The 17,654-nt window shown below is 38.8% G+C and overlaps 1 pseudogene; it reads right to left on the bottom strand.

Annotated features, from left to right (window-relative positions):
- Positions 1–10,558: 10,558 nt before the first annotated feature.
- On the bottom strand, positions 10,559–16,309 carry LOC105463047 (annotated as a pseudogene).
- Positions 16,310–17,654: the final 1,345 nt, after the last annotated feature.

Here is a 17,654-nt window from a genome sequence, read left to right as displayed (position 1 = left end):
CTTAATTTAATTTAAATTGATAATATATTATACATTAATAATTATCATTATACACCCTGTATTATGTATAATTTAACAAGTATCACTTACTTTTTTTTTACATATTTCCCCTTCATTTCATTTAAATTTGTTTCAGCTGCTTGTAATGTTTGATTGCATTCTTAATACAATTATCAGCTGTTTGTAATTTTTGACATACATTTTCAATATTATTATCAAAAGTATCTGAACTAGCGTCCTCGTTGTCACCTTCTTCGTCAGTTCGCCGAATTATTGGCTGTCTAAGTAGAAATATTTAAGAAGTATATTAGAAAATACACACATAAAAAATTAAAGGTTCACCTGTTTCTTTAAAAATAAGCAAATTTTAAGATAGAGCAACTTGGTTGATAATTTTTAATAAAGTTGCTCTTTCATAAAATTTGCTTATTTTCATTATAGAAACAAACTTACTGAATAGGATCATTAACATCAGGATTTGTTACATTATGTTCCGATAATGTACCGTTTAATTTGTTCATTTCCTGCAAGTTCTCTGATCTTGTACTTCTTCTTCTTCTTCTTTATGCCTTGGATTTCCGGTTAATAATAACCAAAGTACCACGATTATATGTTATTCCTGGATTTCTTGAGTGAGGCAGGTAAAGGAAAATACAACAATCTCGTCAGGTAGATCGGTAGTCGGTAGGTTGCTCTTCCTTGGGAGACCTAAGGTTGGGAGGTTCCCTGTTCCATGGCTCAGATTATGAAAAAGAAAAGCTAACTAGTAATATTAAAGTTACGTAACTACAGTTTAATATCTAATTTGTTTTGGGCAAATTTTAGGAATTTTAAAGTAGCAAAGATAACCGGCAAATTGAGATTTCCCACAAGGTAGCCCCAAGAAAAGGGACTCTGTAGTTTTTCTCTTTGGAGGGATTTGATCATCTTTTCCCTGGAGCTGTCCAATAAGGGGCAGCTCCAGAGAATATGTTCTACATCTTGATAAGCGTTACCACATTTACATTCCGCTGAGTCTATCATTTTACATTTGTGTTTCCTGGCATTGGATCACTCCAGTCTCGTTATTAATTTTATGATTATACCCGATTCAGATCTCTCGAGCACGAACTTACTTAAAGAGCAAACGTTGATGTGAGCAAAATTATTGATGTATTTATTGCTGGAATTAACGTTTAATGAATCCAGGAATTGTGAATCTAAGGATTCGTATTCCCGGATATTGTTGAGCAAGACTTCTGAAAAGGAGATCTTGTTATTTACCCGTAGACCCGAATAGGATGCTTGCTTGGCCGTTAGGTCCGCGGTCTCGTTTCCTTTAATTCCTACGTGGGCAGAACACCAGGTAAGTTTGATGTCTCTGTTATGGGACAGACAATAACATAACTTGTTAAATAAATTTCTAATTGTTAGATTCAAGCAGTTAAAATAGGAAGTATTAGCTCGGGAAGGCTCCATGCATGTGTTCAAAGCAATCAATGTGCTGAGTGAATCCGTGCAGATATTAACATTTTTCCATGAGTTATCCAAAATCTTATCCAATGCTTTGCTGATTGTTAGTGCTTCTGCTGAAAAGGAGATAGAATATTTGTTAAGTCTAAAGCCTTCTGATGTATTACTTGGGATAATATATACGGAAGCTCCCACGTTCCAGGAGTTTGCCTCCTCACTTCTCGAGCCGTCCGTGAATATAATTATATTGTTTGTTTCGCTCTTATCGGATTTGATTAGATTCATAAAGATCGTGTTTGGGTCATGACTATCCTGAGCAATACGGCCTGAATCTAAATCTATTTCAATTTTAGGTACTGGTGTGGTTCGTTTATATGAAAAGGAGGGATGGAAATCCCAGATATATAAATGATTCTTAAAGCAACTGATTGTTGACCATCTAGATACGATAAATGAGACGTTACGAGGGGCCATTCCTCTATTGAGAGCCCTGTCAGAAAAATCAATGATTTTGTTAATTATTCTGTTATGTTTAAGTTGGATAGTTTTACTTAAATATTTATCCGCTTTAATGGTAACCCTTCTCAAAAAGGACCGTTGTTTAGAAAATGTCCATGCCACCTTATTCGAGGCATGTTGGGGGATATTCAATGCCACTTTATAGGCTGAACAAATTATTCTTTCTAAAACGTTTAGGTGAGTTTTAGCGGCGCTTAAATACCATATTGACTCCCATTCTATTTGGGCTAGGATGGTTGCGTTAACAAATTTAATTCCCGCGAGCGAACTGATTCCCCAGTTTCTGCCGCATAGCCATTTTAATATGTTAATAAATACTGACGCCCTGTTACGGATGGTTTTAATATGAGGGTTCCAACGAAGGCCCGAGTCCAATGTAAGTCCCAGGTATTTGACCGTGTTTGACACCGGGATCTCCCACCGAGAGTCCATTAGGGAGGTCGAGGGATCTAAGACGATTGAAGACAATGAATTGAGTTTTTGATATTGAAATCTCCAAACCGATGGACTTCAACCATCCGTCCACGTCAACGAAGACTTCAGATAGGCTGTTCAAAATTACGTCAATGGAGGGATCAGTACATATTATAGCAATATCGTCCGCAAATTGCAAAGCTTGGCAATTATGCGGGATATGTCTGAGGATGTGTCTCACGTAGTAATTAAATAAGAGAGGGCTCAGAACCACCCCCTGAGGGAGGCCCCTCTAGTCTGGAGGCAAAGAAGTTGCCGGACTCGAAAAAGTTCGCCATTCTGGGACTGATCAAATTTCTCGAAAAGCATTTATAGCCATAAGGTATTTTGAGTTGGTCAATTGGTTCGAATAAAATATATGGATCAATATTGTCGTATGCGGATTTAATATCGAGAAAGAGGCCGCCAACTGGATTCCTGTTAGAAAAGGCTTTGTAGATATAAAGGTTTAGCAAAGCCAGGCAGTCATCACACGGGTTGCCTTTTCTAAACCCAAATTGAGAAGTAGGCAATAAACACTCAAGTTCGATTAGTCTTTCTATCCTGGGTTTGACCAGCTTTTCGAGAACTTTCAGAACACTCGAGGCCAGCGTAATCGGTCTAAATTCATTTTTTCTAGGTTTAGGGATTAGGATAATATCACATTGTTTCCATGCTTCTGGAAAGGAACCGTCCTCCATAATCTGGTTAAAAACTATAAGTAATTTGTCAAATGCAATTGGGGGCAGCATCTTAATGAAATCATTATTAACTAGATCTGGTCCTGGGCTACTACCCACCTTAAGGCCGGCGATGGCTTTGTTCAGCTCAAAAGAGGAAAAGATGGTATTAAATGATGGGCTAACATCTGAGTGAGATGGATTTTCAGCTGGTTATGGGTCCATGGTGGGGCAAAATTATCTATAAATTTTCCAATTGCGATTAATCTGCTTTCAAAGGGCATATCACCAGAGTTGAAATGTGCTGATTTTTTGAGTCTATTGATCACTTCCCAAAAATTCTTGGGATCTGAGAATAAATCGATTCTATCGATGAATTTTTCGAAGTTTGCCTTCCTTTTTCTGTCAATAATTTTTCTCGTTAAGTAGGAGGCTTCTCTGTACGCAGAGAGGTTCTCCCTAAATGGATTTCTTTTTAGCTTTCCGTAGTATTTTTTCCTGTTGTCTACTGCTTCTTGGCATTCCTGATCCCACCATGGTTTGTTTCTAATCTTCTTTCTAGAATGATTCTTAAAGCTCTTAAATTCAGATTCTCTTGCTTTAATTACGGATTCTTTATGACAGTTAGAGGCTTCGTCGAAGGTTCTGATATTGCCTTGGCCGTCCAAAATTTTGGCACCCGCTCTCAAGGCATTATTGATTATACAATTATACCAGTCCTGGTATACGGCTGAGCCATCTGTGTTAGGTAGGGGGAGGAGAGACATGTCTTGTGTTACGATAGCATTGAAGCGATCTTTGTCAAGGTTGGAGAGGGAAAGCTTTCCCCTTCTCTTCTCGCTTTGCAAGGAAGAGACCGGGGTATGATCATTCCGGAACAAAGAAATGTTGATCAACACATGGTCGCTGCCCACCGAGTCCTCCATGACTGATCAATTCATTGTAAAGGTTCTCGAGTTGGAAAGGGTCAAGTCAGGGACGCTTGTATAATTAGGATTTCCCGAGACTCTAGTGCCTGAACCGTCATTAAGAAAATGGAATGCAGAATTTTCAACAGCTCTACGCAGGGATATACCTGCGCTATTACTGCGAGAGGATCCCCAGACGGGGTGCTGAGCGTTCAAGTCTCCACAGATTATTACATCGGGGGAGTTCCTCTGCGAGGATAGCATATCGAGAAAGAGGAACCAATTCTCATAAGACAAAGGAATGTCAGGGGGTCTGTAAACCGAAGTGATTAGGATACGATTAGGAGATATTTTTCGATCTAACACCGATATAGTCACCGTCTCCAGTCCACAGTAGTTGGAGGGCACAATGTTACAGATAATCGGGTCCAATGATTTTCTGCAGAAAATCGCCGAGCCACCTCCATCAGCTCCTATTGGTCTGTCGTATCTAGTGGACAAGTAACCGTTGAATTCCATTCTCGCAGAAGGTTTAAGCCAGGTCTCTTGCAGGCAGATAATGTCATAGTTATTCATAAGATTTGAAAATTCTTGTTTTTTACCTATTAAGCCTCTGCAATTCCATTGTAGAATAACGAATGGAATGGGAAATAGAAGAGACCTGGACTCAATATGCGTGTATCCGTACTGTAGTTAGTTCTTTTTGTGATCGAACATCAAAATTAGATATTCGAATATTGCTAGAGACTTGGTATTATTTGTATCATGTGTTTCTAAAATATGCTTAATTTCTGCGAGTATAGAGCTCGAGTGGGACCTGTCCGGAAAAAGGTTCGGTGTGGATATTGATCTCTGTTCTGGATGATGAGTTGGAAGGGGTTTGTGTATATTCCCTAAAGGTAATTGGGAATTATTATTCTGATTTATTGGGTCATTAAATTTGGGCCTGTGAGGATTTCTCTCAGCTTTGTTGTAGACTGACTCTTGCGAAACAAGCGTACGGTCAAAGCAACTATCGGATGTACTAGATTCTGGACCTGAGAATTGGTTTAAGTTATGCATGTATCTAAGAGAAGTTCGTTTTCTTTGTCTGTATTTGCGGTTGATGGGTGAAGGGAGGAGGGTTTTGTTAAGGTTAGTATTTAAGTCCGTCTCCATCGTCCCGGGGTTGTGTAGAAAAGTAGAATCCCTCTATGCGAGGTAGGTATTGGATTTGAAGAAGACAGGAATTTGTTTCAGGTCCGTAATTCGGTGTTTGGAAATTAATTTTTTTGCATTAAACTGGTTAGTATTACAGTGTGCCATAACCGAGTTAACTATTTTATAGTTATGGTATGTTGGGCATGACAGGTCCAGAGAGTGGTGGTTACCTTTGCAATTAATGCAGGACGTTTCCAGTTGCGAACATTCATTAGTGTTATGGTTACCGCCGCAGTTAGAACAAGCGGTATCGCTTCTGCACGCAATAGAGGAATGGCCCCATCTTAGGCAGTTGTGACATTTTCGAACATTTCTAATAAACGGGTATACCTTAAAGCGTACCCAGTAGATGTACAGATATTCCAGTAATAAATTTGAATTAAATTCGATTTTGACGGCTGACGAGTCTTTTAATGAGTTATCTTGTTTGTCCCTGTATTTTAGCCTTTCAATGCTTTGAATCTTAACTTGACCATCTGGCCAGGATAGGCCTTCAATTATTTCATTTATGGAAATATCTTTCTCCACTCTTTTAATAACCCCTGTCCGAGTAATCTTGAAGGTGGGGATGTATGGGATCCAGTTATAAGGCAGAGGGTTTGAGGCCTTTACCAATGCGTTAGCATCTTTTGCCGTTCTGAATGATATTCCTAAGATTTTTTTACCTAGTCTGCGGATGTTGCAGACGTTATTACAAACTTTTTTAAGGGCTCTGCCCAGGCTCATAGGATGGAGGTTGCCGATATTACCATCTGGTGATTCAACATGGACCAGGTACGGAAAGATGTTGCTTTCTTTGTATCTATTTTTGCTCTTTTGCTGTATTATAGAGTTTAATCTTCTCTGATAGCTGTCTTCCGGGTTTTTATTGCTCGGTGTGGCGTTTTCGTGTAGTATTTCCTCCATAGACGGATCATTGAATGGGGTGAGAAGGGGAGATAGGGGTACTTGGGAAGGAGGGGCACAGGAGGGGTTAGGGTAATCTCTCCGTTCCATAGTTTTACCACTTGTAACATTATCCATGGATGAGGATTTTTCAATATGCGTTGGTTCTGTTTTTTGTTTTTTTGCAGAGCCGGAAGTTGAGGGGATCTCAAAAGATTGCTCCCGTAATTTAGCATTCTTGATGGATCCATTGTCCGTGTTGGTGCCGTTTTTAGCGTTTTTATTTTTATTTTTGGACATTTTTTCGGAGGAGTATACGTTAGCCGGCAAAAAGTAAAAGTTGAATGTGTATAGTAACCGTTAGAAATAAACCTATAAATGTAATTTGGAGTAGGATAAATAGGATTAATAGAATGTTTGCTAATCGCAGGTTTGAAAACCTTGTTAATATTGTTTGCATATGAATAGAATAGAGGCTTGGGGATTATATGATCCTCATCATCCCTCTCTGAATAAAGTAAGGAAAGTTATTGGTTACTCGTCAAATTTCAGCAGACTTATTTGTTAATTTATTTCTGCTTGGGATATTGTTAGTAATAATAGTTAAGTATTGAGAGGAAAACTAATTAAGATTATGGAATGTTCGAGCGGTTTCTCTGACGCAACAAGTTGATATTATAATTAAGGATTCTGTAATTACGTGTATGCGTAGGGGAAATTCGTTCAAAAATTCCAATTTAAATTGAATGTCTTATAATGAAAGGGGCAAGACATCGGGATTGATGGATAGAAATCAAACAATATATCGTTATTGCCCTTCGTACCGAGATAGCTTTTCGTTCTTGTGCGCCAGAATCAGGACCATTAGTGTCAAGTAAATTTTTCAAAAATTAATTTAAGTTTAATTTCAAGATTATTAACCTGAGGGTTAATGGCCGATGGGGGAGAGGACACTTTGGCACGGGCCCAACGGCTCGTTGGGTTTAAATTTAACGTAGCGAGTGGGTCCTCGAAAAAGTAAGTGAATGCGTCTAATACGGGTAGGACAGACTGACGGTAAGTCAGGATGTCACCCGTTGGGTGCCTTAGAAGAGTCCGAAAAGATTGCCGTTGGCCAAACAAAAATAACAACACATATAACTCCTTTTTTTTTAATTTTATTTTATTTTTTTTATTATTATTATTGCTATTATTGCTACTATACGAAGTGGGCAATCGTTCAAAAATATTCCTAAGCTAGAGGGTGGCTTGTTGAGGAATTTGTTTTTATAGAATTTGACCCTGATGTGATGTTAGTGGAGACGCAAATATTGAAAACAAGCTGGCCTTGGCTACGGAATTTGTAATGTTTCCAGATCTATTATTTAGAAATTAAGGGGAGGTTCCTTTTAAATGGGTACCCAAGTAGTTGTTTGTCGAGCTATAAGGAAGTGAGAGAATAATATTAAGAGTTATATTATATAGCTTGGTGAATTCTTAGGTGTTATTTCCTAATATAGTATAATGTGATCTGTATTTATAAGTTTCTGCTTAAATTAATGAAGAAAATAAGTCGGAAGGTTATTGATATTTTAAGCTCGAAGTCCCATAAAGGGCTTGTGCAATGAGATAAGATGAGATAAGATATAAGATATAAGATGAGATAATGAGTATCAGTCAGTCGCACTCTAGCAGTATATGACAAATTAAGGGTTCGCAGGGATAGTCGAATATGATTCGGGACACAGTGGGGCCTCAGCTCATGTATACGTCTCCAGTTATGCAGGAGAGATATTATACGCGTATATATAACGAAGACACAAAATTACACAGAGCGAATATCCAAGATAAACTTAATTTCGATAGGTAGGGCGTTAGTTATGTGGATATATAAATGTAAGAATATATGAATATATAAATATGTAAGTGTCGTATAAAAATCAAACTAGCAACACAATTAAAAAAATAGCATATAAAGAAATAAGCAGATTAATATATCTAAACCTACGTACTAATATATAAGTAGAATATATGAATGAAAAGCGTGTAATGTATTGAGAGATGTATGCTCAAGATAGTGAAAGTATTCAAATCAGAAGGCTGGCAATGTTTCAAGCCCGAATTTCATCAAAGGGCTCGTGCAATAGGATAAAGATTCTCTATCTTTCACAATCCAGCAATATATACAAAGCTATAGAGTGTTCGCGAGAGCAGTCAAATGCATCTAAGACACAGTACAAGCACATTTCATCAATCCATGCCTTCGTTTCCAACCGTGCGAAGGGGAGACAATTTATACATAAATATCAATGGCATAAATTAAGGAGGGCTAAATCAACATAAACTTAATCATAAATATATAGAATGTTTAACTATGTGAATATGGTAACGCAAACGTAGATTATAAAACAAAATTAACGAAATAGTATTTTTGGCAATAATAATGAGGTAATTAATATGACTGTATAGAAAATTTTTTAAAGATTCATCGTAAATCAGATTGCTATGTATTCTGCTATATTATATATTTGGCAAGTATTTCATGAACGTAATGTTAATTACTTTGTAGGAAGGCTCAAAAGCAATCAAACAATGAAAAATGAAAAATGAAAAATGTATAAGGCACTGAACGCGCCGAGACACCAAGACAGAAAGATAGTGCTTTCTTAATTCAAGCGTGCATATATGGATACTGAGCCAAAGAGATAGGTCGACTCACCGAACCGTTCGTGTCTCAGTAATCCTTGTGTACTATTCCTCGGTCTCTGGGATAAATCCAACTGTTTGAGATTTTTCTCTAGAATATCCGTGTTGTCGATTAAGGGTCTCAGATGTTCTCGAAGGAGAGAAGAGCCGTCCGCAGTCGATTCGTAATGGCCGGCTTCTTGAACAAGATGACGGCACGTGGCAACGGTTATTTAATGAACTTTCGTTCGTTCGTTCTTGTTTGATATGTAATTGAGTTCCGCTAGAGGTTTTAAGTTGAGGCGCATATGGTGACCTCGGTAATAATTCCTGTATATTATGATTTGAATGGAGCAACACCAACGAGCCTGTATACTTAAAATTCCTTTTGGTGAGAATTATTTCATACTAGCTTTCACTTGTGATCGTAGCTGTCGTGCGTCCGGCACGTTTCGTGGCTAAGAGCGGAATCATCTTGTACTTCAGTACTCGGCATTAGCTGCACATTTCGGGCCGATTTCTGAGGCGACCCCTCACTACCGCTCGAGACTCGGCGGCCGAGCCGCCGCGCGATCGCCTGACACAATGTTTCAGGAGCGTTTCCCTAATACAAATATGTCGGGGCATATCATCCGCGTAAAATTCATTAAATTAATATATTATATAAAATAATGATTTACTCTTCCATTAATTGGTCCATAGCTGAATTTATGTAATTTATCGTTTCTTCATTACTGTGGTTTGGCATGATGTCATCATGATTTATTTGAAAATGCTCCAATACGCGGAGCACGTGGCATATGTGGTGTATCAATTCTTGTTTTCCAATTATTGCATTCGTTACATCTCACTTTTAACAATTTTCTTCCTTTCATTATTTGTAAATTATTTACCCAAAACAAACCTGCAGGATCACGCTGCATTTTTGTAATAGTCGATATTAAATATTTAAAAGTGATTTAATCAATGAAACATTCACTTAACGGAAAATAAAAGAAACATTTAATACAGGTGACACCACTACAATGATTCCTTTTTTTTCTTCTTCTTCAGTAATTGCGTTGTGATTCGTCATAATCAGCCTTCGAGTATATAATATAAAACGTAGTTTAAAAAATGGGGCGCACCGCGCCTTCCTCGCCCGACGGCTCGTCGGTCGGGCGGCATCCGGTGGTTGTTCGGCCGGGAACGATACACTTTCGGGGATGCATTGTTATATCACCCCCCTCTTAGCAAAGTGTCTGAATTTTGAGGCACCTAAAACGGGAGTCACCGGATTTTACGCACAGTCCCATCGTGGTTGAATCGGATGTGCCATCTCTTGCCCCGGACTCGCATTTTATATTGCCGCGAGACATGTGCCGCGAAGTGGGGAACCTCCAGAATGTTTCCGGGCTCCACTTCCACCGGAATGGGCGGTGGAGGCAATGGTCCCATTACCCGAGCTGGTTCTAGGGACGGTCGTGGTGGTGGAGTAGGCGAACGTCGCAGTGGTGGCGGCATTGGAGGTGGCGGAGTGGTAAACCATTCCAATTTCTTTTGCGTTTGTCGATCAGATCGTTGGACAAAACGCCCGGCCACACAACCGACCACCGGCGGTTTCCGCGTGGCCGTCTCGCTGCTGGTTGCGGATGGTGACGGCCCCGACTCCACCGGCTCAGCTCTCCATAGCCGTAGCTGCTCCTCCGGATCGAACTCCAGCTTCTCGGGATCGTATCCCTCCGACTCGCCTAAAATTCTATCAATTTCCTCGAGCATGTCTTGTTCCATAGCTTTCGGAAAAGTGGTCGTCGTCTTCTAATTGCCTGTGTCCAGGCCCCTTTGTTTATTACTACGGGAGGGGATAAGCATCCTATTCGCCCTGTAGTCCCCATCCGTTTCGCTTCCCAGCTCCGAGTCAGCCTCTGGTGTTGATTGTTCGTCAGCGGATTCCCCCTCCTCCTCATCGTCCGGCGCGCCCGCATGTGCGGGCTTGAGGTCCTGCACGTGTATGTGCCAAAACCAACGACCCGATTTGTCACGAAGATCGACGATCACCGGTGAAACAATTTTTCGCACCTTGAGAGGGCCCCGGAACTTGGTCGCGAGTTTCGCATTAAAAGCGGCGGCTTTGTCGGAGAGTGAGTACTCCCGCTTCCATACCCAATCCCCGATGCACGGTTTCCACGGTCGGCGTCTCAAATCGTAGTATTTTTGCTGCCTTTGAAAGGCGCGTGCGAGATGTACCCTGACAAGCTCGTAGGCCTTCTTGAGGTAGCGACGCGTCATATCCGGCGGCGGCGCCGGTGCCGAACGGGAGGCGTCAACATTTTGTAAGGAAATTAGTTCACGTCCTAGATTCAAATAAGTCGGTGAATAGCCGGTCGCGTCGTGACGCGCGGAGTTATACGCGAATTGTAACTCTGGGATTCGTTCATCCCAATTCCGGTGATTTCGATCGACATACTGCAAAATTATTGTCTTAATCGTTCGATTAGTACGCTCGACTGGGTTGCAGTGCGGCGCATGCATTGGCGTAAATACATGTCGAATCTGATACGCGCGGAGCAAGGCTTCGAGATTTTTCGACTTCAATTGCGTCCCATTATCTGAGAGGATTGTCTCAGGCACCCGTGACAAAAAATAATTGCTTCGGCTATGTTTTTGGTAACGGCGAACGCCGTGGCTCGTCATAGCGGTCGCATTTCAACCCACTTAGTGAATCAATCCTGCATATTCAAAAGCCAGACGTGCATGCTTCGATCGCGGTAGCGAGCCTACCAAGTCGATCGTCACTTGTTGCCAGGGCCGTATGATCGCGGTAGCATGGAGAGTGCCGGCCGGCCATTGCTGTGCTACTTTGTGGCTCATGCAATTTGCGCAGTTCCTAACATATCGCGCAACATCCCCGGCCAGAAATAAAACTGAGACACGCGCGATTGTTTTCGCTATCCCGAAGTGTCCGGCGGTCGCGTCGTCATGGTTTTTACGCATGATCTCGGTACGATCCCTCTTCGCTACGCAGGCCTTCCACTGTTGGTCTATAGATGTTTCCGTAAAATCTAAATCGTGCAAAAAATGCCGGAATAGTTTACTCTGTCGGATTTCGTAGTCTGGGTATCGTTGTGGGTCTTCCTGCACGGTCCGCAGCATATGTGTGTACCACTTGCATTGTGGTGCAACTGCAGCCGCTGCCGTAATCGGCTGGCGCGACAAGGCATCAGCCACCCGATTTAGCGTTCCCTTACGATACTTAACTTCTATATCGTACTGTTGTAATTCGAACACCCACCTACCTAGCCTACCCGAGGAGGACTCTAATTTCTGTAACCATTTCAGTGACTGGTGATCCGTGATCACGGTAAACGCGTCCTCCACCGCATCCACGGTATCCTTCCAGGTAATCCCTCATTCGTCGAATACCCCACAGCACCGCGTGACACTCCAATTCTGTCGCGCTATAATTACGTTCGGCGGCGTTGAGCGTCCGGCTTGCGTACGCGATAACCCGTTCACCCTTTGGAAAATATTGGGTTAATACGGCACCCAGCCCGGTAGTACTCACGTCGGTCTGTAATACGAAGCGGCGCGAAAAATCGGGACATGCCAATACCGGCGCGGTTGTGAGCGTACTTTTCAATTTTTCGAATGCCGCTTCCTCCTCCGAACCCCATTGCCATCGGGCATTCTTTCGGGTTAATGCTGTGAGCGGGACGGCCACCGTAGCGAATTTCTGAATAAAACGTCTGTACCACGACGCCATACCCAGAAATTGCCTCACCTGTTTAGCATTGCAAGTATCAAGAAACTTTTCCAAATCCGAGATAGAAAATCCGTTACACCATGAAAGATCTAATTGTCGTAAATTATTACATCTAAGTGCTAAGTAATCAAATGCCTTTACATTAATAATATGCCAATATGGTTTTAAGTTCAAATTTTTGTAAAGCAGAGAATACTGTGTTAAATTATTAAAATATTTATTCATTCTACTTAAGCGGCATAACAACTTCAAGTCTAAGTAGATTAATATTCTCATCATTATTTCATCTTGCAAGATAAAATATGACATTTTAATAAATTAATGGAATAATATAATAACATTATAATAAATATCATTATGAGTGAGAAAGACTTCTTCGCATAGTTTACAGAAAATTCAGCAAAACTGCCACATGATAACTTCTTGGATTCATTTGGAGAGATCTCTTTCGTTGAAAGTTTTTTGGATAAGAAACCCTGCATACTATTAGATGCCTCTTGAAGAGGTGGTTCTAACTGATTCGCTAGTTTGCTCTCGTAAGAGTCTCGAATACCCAGTCTCAAATATCCCCCGAAAATGTACTTGCTACAAATAACATTCATATAAACTTACTTTTGTTATTAATGAAATAAAATAAAACAAATATCACTTAATATTGACAAATTGCAATACCATTCATACAAAGTGCAACATTTGTTCAATGTCCTTTTAAAATGGACTATATCCAAATGTGCGTCTTCAAAATTTGGTGTTAAATTATGCATGTCCTCGTGGCAAGGGTTATCGTTGAAGCTCTTCAACAGACTAGTTAAATTCTTTTTATGAGACTCATCTTTAGGAATTATAAATTGATCTGTACCAAAAAGCAACACCGCGTCTAGCTCTGTGTAATAGTCCAATAAACTATGGTTAAATTCTAGTCTGAACCTATTGGTCTTAAAGTTACATGGTTGTATTGGCGGGGAAAATATCCGTGGAACTGCCGATGGAACAATCTGAGGCGGGCCGTTCTATAAAAGAAACCACCGATTTTTAAAATCTTGTGCCCAAATTCGAATTAGGCTCCCAGGATTACGCATCTCGTATACAGAAATTCGAATTGGGAATACAGCTTGATAATACCCGATTTCTTTAAAATAGAAAATATAATTATAATCTCTTCTTTCAACAGAAGCAGATCTTTTTAAAGAACCTCTTACTTATTACAATTCAAATATTACCGATATAATCTTGGCTTACATGATCTGTATTATTGTGGCATGTAATCAATTGATCTCGAGGGTGCTTTGTCCCACCATGATCCGTAAGTTTTCTGTATTTATTAAAAAATAATTTAAAAAATGTCAAATTCTATAAAATTTGGTGATGGCATTAAATTGCTATTATTAGAATTTAGATGTCTCCATGTATAAATAACCGAGTTATATATAATTCATGTATTTCACGTTATGTACCTATATTAATCACACACGCACACGCACACGCACACACACACACACACACACACACACACACACACACACACATACACACACAGGGTGTTTTACATGCAAATATGAATCCTATCGAGTTTTGGTAGAGGGAAGGGAAGTGCAGCGGGGAAGTTCGTTTTCGGAAGTTTATCTGTATTTTGTTATTTCCGTAATAATTTTTAATGTTAGAAAAATGAATAATTACCTTTTTCGTATGGTCTGCAAATTGTCTGTCAAATTCGAAAGATCCTGTGTGCTTATTGGTGTTAATTCATTAATTAATATCAATGGTTCATAGATCCTAGGGTCATCGTTTTACCTAAATCATTAATATATTATTATTAAAAAAATTGAAAATATCTTATATTTTATACGGCCGATTTGTCATCAATAAAATAGTATAAATTTTTCATGATGAAAGTTAATTCGATACTTACAGAATTAGCTCGTCCTTAAGTTTGATACAACTTTTCCAACAACCTTCTGCAATACCGAACATTGTGAGTCTACAAGTGACTTTCTTTTTTCATCAGTATTTAAATTAATTGATTGCCCGTTGGTTGCACCTCATAGTGCTCTGATTCCTCAAATGAATTTCTAAATAGGAATTATTAACTTATATAACCTTTAATGCATTAAAATAGTTACTTTAATTATTTTTAATTAAAATTTATTATAGAAAAAAACTTACTTATATGATATATTTCCGCCAGAGATATTTTGGTCTATCAACACCTCGAAATTTATTAATTTCCGATCCCGATGTATTAATGATATCTGAACATCGGACTCTTGGAGGCGGAGTTGCGCATCTATGAAAGTGTTGTAATTATTATTAAACATTCTGTATATTTATCAATATTTGTTTATTAAACCATATGTACAATTTAATAATAAACAAATATTGACAAATATATTTAAATTTAAAAAATTGAATTTTTTCCCATATTAATTTATAGTTTTATTTTGTTATATATTGTTACGCTCGGGGCGGTGAATCTCGCGATCACGCACTCGCTCGCGTAACGTTCGCGCTTCCGCACTCGCGTTCGCGCACGCGCACCAGAAGGCCGCGGAGAAATAAAAAGGAACACCAATTAAGAATACAAGGAACTCTCTTTATTCTAGTAACTGTGGACAAACTACGCAGCGAATAGACAGAGCAGAGCAAAGCACGTCCGCACGGCACGACGGCTTGTCTCAAAATCTAATATGTCGTCCGTTTGGCAGGCGACAGCGCGTCGTCAAAGAAAACAATATCCTCTCGTCGGCTTGTTCGTACATACGAGATGACGCGGGCTTAGACGCGAGCGTAACAATATTTATCAAAGTAAATCTTTAAGTATATTGTTTATCGTAAATAAATCTCACTTAAAAATTTATATATTTTAAATAGTTTTTCAAAATATATATTATTTAAAACAAAAATATCCATTCAAGTCGATTAATATCATTAAATAAAGTTTCTAATAAATATAAAAATTGATGAATCTTTTTTCATATTTTATTGTCGTTTTATTTTATCATATATTTATCATGTAATTTTTTAAATGTATATTGTTTCTCGAATAATGAATATCATTAAAAAAATGTATGTTTTAGATTGTTTGTCAATCTATTATTTAAAAAATATTATAGCACCACAGACGATTTCTAAATAATTATTTTTTAGATGTGCTCTACTACTAGGGTGTGGTAAAATACGTTGTATATTCTGATATCTTTAAGTAATTTTTACAAGTGAAGTGTGTTTCGGAGATTAGCGCGATATCCACATTAACATGATTTAGGAAAGTTTCCAATTCTCTGCGTGGCATCAGGCCATTCGCGTTCCATGTGATGATATGTAGCGATTTGTCTGTTATCTTCTTTTCTTATTTTTGACTGTAGTCCAAGAAGATCTATCTTTCTCTAGTAACTCTAATCTACGTTCAGTATTGGAAGTCTTTTGTTGTATACTTTGCAGGATCTCCAATATATTTTGTATAGTTGATTCTTTCTGTTTTGTTTGTATTGACGTTTGCTTGTTGTTAGGTCCTCAGATTTGCTCTCGGCGGCTTTGGTATATGATTTATCTTGGGTAGCTTTTTCAGCTGGTTTCCATGTTCTCTGGTTAATCCTCTGTGTTACTGTTGTCTGTGTTTGTTTCGAAGCTAATTTAGTCTTGTAAACTGAGCAGCCTTTCCAGTTTGCTGTATGATCTTCACCACAATTGGCATATTTACATGATGCTTTTTTTGATTTTTTGCTCTCTGCGGAGTGATGGTTTTCGCCACACTTCACACATTTGGGTTGCTTTTGGCAATAGTTTTGCGTGTGCCCGAAGCTTGGCATCTTTTACACTGGGGAATTTCGCTCTTTTTGTGAGGAGGTTCTATCTTTATTTTGCAGTGGAGCATATGATTTATTTCGTATACATTCTTATTGCTAGGTTTAGTGATCAAGTCGACAAAAAATAGAGGGAGCGCAATTTTTGTTAACGTTCCATTAATTCTTCTTTTAATTATAATATTTGAACTATTTCGTGTCCCGATTGTTTTAATTCATTTTTGATGTCTAACACATTAGTAGAAGGATGAAATCCCCTTATAATGATCTTGTAGGGTTTGGCTTACTTACATTGAAATGTGTAGTAAGTTTCGTTATATAGTGGGCTTTTAGTTTGTAATTTCGCTCCTTTTAACAAACGAATAATAGAACGATAATCTTCACTATCTACTGTGTTGATTCTTATATCACCATTTACAAGCGTTTTAAATTTAATATTATTTTGTACATTACTTATTATCTCTTCTTTAAAGGCATTAAAGTCTTTGATTCCACTCATAAAGATTGGAGAAGGAAGATGCGCTTTCTCCCGGTTATTGTTGTTATTATCTGCTTTTGTTCTCGAGATTTTTGAGATAATATTTCAGGTGATATCTCTGGGGAAGAATTAGCTTTTCGTTTTTTACTTGGTTTGCCTTTGTTCTTTTCTGTTTCCCATTTAAGTTATAAAACGACCTGCTGTTGATGCACGGTATAGCTCGTCGGTACAGAAACGGGTGGCAAGGATCGCCAGCAGGTTCAGGAGAGAGAGAGTAGCGGAATGGTAACGAAATCGAACAAGTAATATACACTGCTCAAAAAAATTATGGCATAGAAAAATTTTGAGCAAAAATTGGTCAACTTTGGTTAACGGTAACTCCGCAAAAAATCATCGTAAAATGATGAACTTTTTTTCAAATGAAAAGCTTGAAATCTCTACTTTAAAATACTGTGAGTCGATTTTAAATTTAACGCACCCGTGTGACTGTAAACTCTTAAATCTGAGAGCATGTTTGCCACACTGAAAATTGCAAAGTTTGAACGAGTGCACGGACTTGCTAAAATTTTTCCCGGGGATGCGGTTTCCAGCGTCATAAAGTTGGAATCTTTCTCTTTAATTTGAAAAAAAAACAGTGGCTACGATTTTTTTTCACAAAGTTACAGCATTTTGAAGTAACCCTTGTATTTTTCTCATGTATGATCAACATTACCCGATGTGCACTATAAGTAGGTTGACGATCGGATTTTGCACACCGTGTGTGTATATGTGTATGTTTTACACACGCCCGCACTCACACAATGTGTAAAATCCGATTGCTAACTCCCTATAGTGCACATTGGACAATGCCAAACATACATGAGAAAAATACGA

Source organism: Wasmannia auropunctata, unplaced genomic scaffold, assembly GCF_000956235.1.
Source record: "Wasmannia auropunctata unplaced genomic scaffold, wasmannia.A_1.0 LD336092.1, whole genome shotgun sequence".
NCBI classification, from domain to species: domain Eukaryota; kingdom Metazoa; phylum Arthropoda; class Insecta; order Hymenoptera; family Formicidae; genus Wasmannia; species Wasmannia auropunctata.
This window is presented reverse-complemented; position numbering and strand designations above follow the sequence as displayed.